The sequence below is a fragment of the Salvelinus sp. IW2-2015 genome, unplaced genomic scaffold, assembly GCF_002910315.2.
Source record: "Salvelinus sp. IW2-2015 unplaced genomic scaffold, ASM291031v2 Un_scaffold1532, whole genome shotgun sequence".
Lineage (NCBI taxonomy): Eukaryota > Metazoa > Chordata > Actinopteri > Salmoniformes > Salmonidae > Salvelinus > Salvelinus sp. IW2-2015.
Window position 1 is genome coordinate 149,092 of NW_019942969.1, and position 4,797 is coordinate 153,888.

The window sequence follows — 4,797 nt, forward strand, 5'->3', positions numbered from 1 at the left end:
GCACTGAGGGCTAGGTAACACGGTCACCACCGATAAATCCATGATAATCAAAAATTTAATAAGCATTTCTCACGGCTGGCCATGCTTCCTCGCTGGCTTACTCCAGCCCGCGGCCAACCAAGGCTCCGCAGCTACTCTCCAAGCCTCCCCAGCTTCTCCTTCACCCAAATCCACCTAGCAGATGTTCTGAACAGAGTTTTTTCTGCAACCTGGACCGCCGTACAAATCAGCTGGTAGACAATCTGGACCTTCTCTTTATAAAAACTATCCGCCGCCCACTTGCTGGCAACCGCCTATTACCAGCCTGTTCAACTCTCTTTCGTATGCGTCCGAGATCCCTAAAGATTGGAAAGCTGCCGCGGTCATCCCCCTTTCAACAGGGGGTGAACAGGCAGGGCAGGATGGATATAGATCTGTAAACAGTTTGGGTCTAGGCTAATCTAAAGTCCTTCGAAGCCAAGTTAATAACGATCACTGACCATTTCGAATCCCACCATACCTTCTCCGTGTGCAATCCGGTTTCCCGAGGCCAGTCACGGGTACTAGCTCAGCCACGTCATAGGTACTAACGATATCATACACCACCAATCGATTAAAGAAGTAACTGGTGCAGCGTCTTCATCGACCTGGCCTAAGGCTTGTCGACTCTGTCAATCACCGTATTCTATCGGCAGCTCAACAGCCTTGGTTCTCAAATGACTGCCTCGCCTGGTTCACACTACTTCTCTGATTACAGTTCAACGTGTGTCAAATCGGCAGGGCATGTTGTCCGGATCTCTGGCAGTCTCATATGGGGGTACCACAGGATTCAATTTTCGGCCGACTCTTTCTTCTGTTAATATATCAATGATGTCGCTCTTGCTGCGGGCGATTCCCTGATTCCCCCTCTTACGAAAGACGACACCATTCTGTATATTTCTGGCCGCTTTCTTTGGACACTGTTGCTAACAGTAACCTCCAAGAACGAGCTTCAAAATGCCTAACACACTCCTTCCGTGGCCTCCAACTTGCTCTTAAACGCCTAGTAAAACCAAAATGCATGCTCTTCAAACCGTCGCAGTCCGCACCCACCGCCTGACAGTGATCACCACCTGGACGTTCGCTTTTCTGCTCTTTTGCACACCAGTATCTCTACTTGCACATCATCATCTGCTCATTTATCACTCCAGTGTTAATCTGCTAAATTGTAATTATTCGCTCCTATGGCCTATTTATTGCCTACCTCTTCATGCACACACTGTATATAGACTTTCTTCTTTTTCTACTATGTCATTGACTTGTTTATTGTGTTATTGGCTTGTTTATTGTTTATTCGTTGTGTAACTCTGTGTTGTTGTCTGTGTCACACTACTTTGCTTTATCTTGGCCAGGTCGCAGTTGTAAATGAGAACTTGTTCTCAACTGGCCTACCTGGTTAAATAAAGGTGAAATAAAATGTTATTTTTTATTTTTAAATTGCGATTATAAACTAGGTACCAACACGATTAGAACAGTAAACAAGTAACTTTGTGTCATATCCATGGTATATTGTCTGATATAGCATGGCTTTCAGACAAATCAGCATCAAGGACCCAAACTACCCGGTTTATAACACTATTCCATTGTCTATAATATGGGTCCACACTTTCAGTGTTAAATTAAAGGTAAAGTAAGTTAGAAAATTGGGTACATTTGTGGACAAAATTCTATGTAAATAGTTGATGAGTAAATGCCATAATGCAGTTCTTTTGTTTGATACTTCTCTTGTTAGCTGAAATCGTATTTTCCGAAGTTATTTTAGCTGTCGTGCTAGCTGTTTGGTCCGAACACATGAACAAATCATGGTATTTTATCATAGGAAATTAACACCTGTAATAAAGTAGCCTCTGCTTCCAGGCCTCAGTCACATTGTTCTCAAGAGTCTGGGAAAGTTCATATTGGAAAGGTAGGTATGAGTGGAACGCTGATTACCAGCGGCTTCCGGCAGATTGGCCGTGAGAAGCACAAACTATCCAGATTAAGATCATTTACGGTGCTAGCATTGTTGGCATACTATATATTGTTTTGAATACATTTTTTARATAATWTGGTTGAAAATGACACTACCCCAAGTGGGCACCAGTGAAAATGATTGGCTTTCGGTTTCGACTCRCCGCCTTTGTTCAWAGCCATGTGAATWAGGGGTTCTYAGGGTGCTGCAACACCCCCTGAAAATCTGAAGAAAAAAATTACAACAATAAAGTAGTGCACTAGGCCTTTAATAGTCCTGTWTTAGCAGACCGATATATCCYTCTGCAGCGCCAGCAATGACAAAAATATTTGTCTAGCCCCCCCCCCACGTCGACAAAAACTACTTACCGCAGCTATACCTTTGTTTGAATGTGCCTATTCCAAATTGTCAAAAAATGTACAGTCTCCAGCCACCCAGGCCATAGAGCATCTATCTCTCTGCTACTGCACGGCAAGCGGTACCAGTGCACCAAGTCTGGAACCAACAGGACCCTGAACAGCTTCTACCCACAAGCCATTAGAATGCTAAACAGCTAATCAAATGGCTACCCGGACTACCTCCCGAGTGGGGCAGTGGTCTAAGGCACTGCATCTCAGTGCTAGAGGTGTCACCACAGACTCTGGTTCGATCCCGGACTGTATCACAATTGGCCGTGATCGGAAGTCTCATAGGGCGGCACACAATTGGCCCAGCGTAGGCCATCATTGTTAAATTTTACTGACTTGCCTAGTTAAATAAAATAAAATACCTGTTTTGACTCTTTTTTGCACTAACTCTCCTGCACTGACTCTATGCACACACACTGGACTCTACCCATAAAATTAGACTGACACCCCAACACACACATACACCCACACACTTTCACACTCCCCACATACGCTGCTGTTACTGTCTATTATCTATCCTGTTGCCTAGTCACTTTACACCTACTGTACCTATATGTACATACTGTAGCTACCTCAGTTACCTTGGACCCCTGCACATTGACTCAGTACTGGTACTTCTTGTATATAGCCAAGTTATTGTTACTCGTTATTGTTATTATTAATTCACTGTGTATTCATTCCTTGTGTCATTATTTCTATTTGCATTGTTGGAAAATGACCCGTAGGTAAGCATTTCAATGTTGTTTATGAAGAATGTGTCAAATAAACTTTGATTTGATGGGAGTGGCAAACAGCTTGGATACACTCCACCTTCTTTTAGCCTCTTACTGACAAGAAGTTCCACAGGATTTATTACCGAAGGGGAGGTGAAAGCGTGGTAGGCACTAATAATAAAAGGTACTATCTTGTCCCTTAAGGTGAACTATTGGCTGTTGAGGTCACACTGCAAACTCACAATTATGTAGGGGAGAGTTGGGTAAGTTGAGCCATTTTTTACATTCAGCATCACTATGTCAAGAGAAATATACTATTCTTTCTAACAAAGACACTGTATCTACATTAATACACAAATTTTTGATGGTGTGTATCCCTGGAAATAAGAACAATTCATGTAAACATAACAGTTTTGAAAACATAGCTTGTCAAAGGTAGTCTCTTGAAAAGAAATGACCCCAGGTATGGGATAAGTTGAGCATAGAGAAAGGGTAAGTTGAGCCACCTTGGGGTAAGTGGGTGATGGTGTTCTGTGACAGTGGGTGATGGTGCTGGTCGGTCAAAGTTTAACTAATGGATTGGGGGTGTGATATATTTTATATCTTAAATGCATGCCTACATTCATATGTAGATCTCTGTTCAATATCACTTATCCTTCCATTTCTTGACCAGTTGTCCGGGACAGGGATGTTGTTTTGATGTGACAATTTGTAGGCAAGTTCTCTCCATAAAACTGGTCTGCGAGATTCTTGACATGTTTAGCAAGCTCAGACTCCATGTCATCAGATAAGACCGTGTGTGCCTCTGCTACTCTATCATAGCCCTCCTTCACACAGGTACGTGGTCCTTTTCTTTTTTGTCAATGTACCATTCAGTCTATTTTTTCCATCTCTTGCTGCTGCTGAATGGACTTCTTCTCTTCTCTCAATTCCTTGGGGGGCTAAACGCACTGGTTTTGCATTTGTATACACTAGGCATGACGATGTCTGCTCTTTAACAATAGTTTAAATGCATGATACATTGCATAAACCTGACAATTTTATAATTTGTATGGTCTATGGTGGCCATTGGCTGAACTTACCCAATGGATATTGGCTCAACTTACGCCAAGGCAAACATATTGAATATATTAGCCCATACATGATAGGTTTAGGATCTCACTTTGTAGCTTATAGACCCCAACTGATTTACAAAAAAAAATCTACTTTGGTTTAGATACAAGCATCATTAAACCTTTAACACAATGAATTTATTTAACTATGAAAATCTGTTTTTTGGACCCAACTTGCTCACAAATTTTTCCATGTTGTTTCTTCCTTCACAGACTCCATGGAATGATTTCATATTTGGTGTATGGACGGTTTCCCAGAAACAAGGGGTGGCTCAACTAACTATTGTGTCAACTTACCCCACTCTCTCCTATAACTAATGGTACAGTGGGCATACCTTACAGGGTACCACTACAGTGACAAGCATTTGTACCCCTTTAAGTACAATGCCCAATCTTTTTTTCTTTTTTTCTGAGACTGTGGGATACTGTAAGTGTTAAGTAAACAAACTGTAGACTAATCTAACTGGTAGAACATGACTAGCAATAGCTGCTGAAAGGGGATTGGCATTCAATTCAGAACTCATATCCCATTGACCCACACCCTAGTACCTGTCATAGCATGCTCAGTGCATATAGAAGTTATACTGTACCGGAAG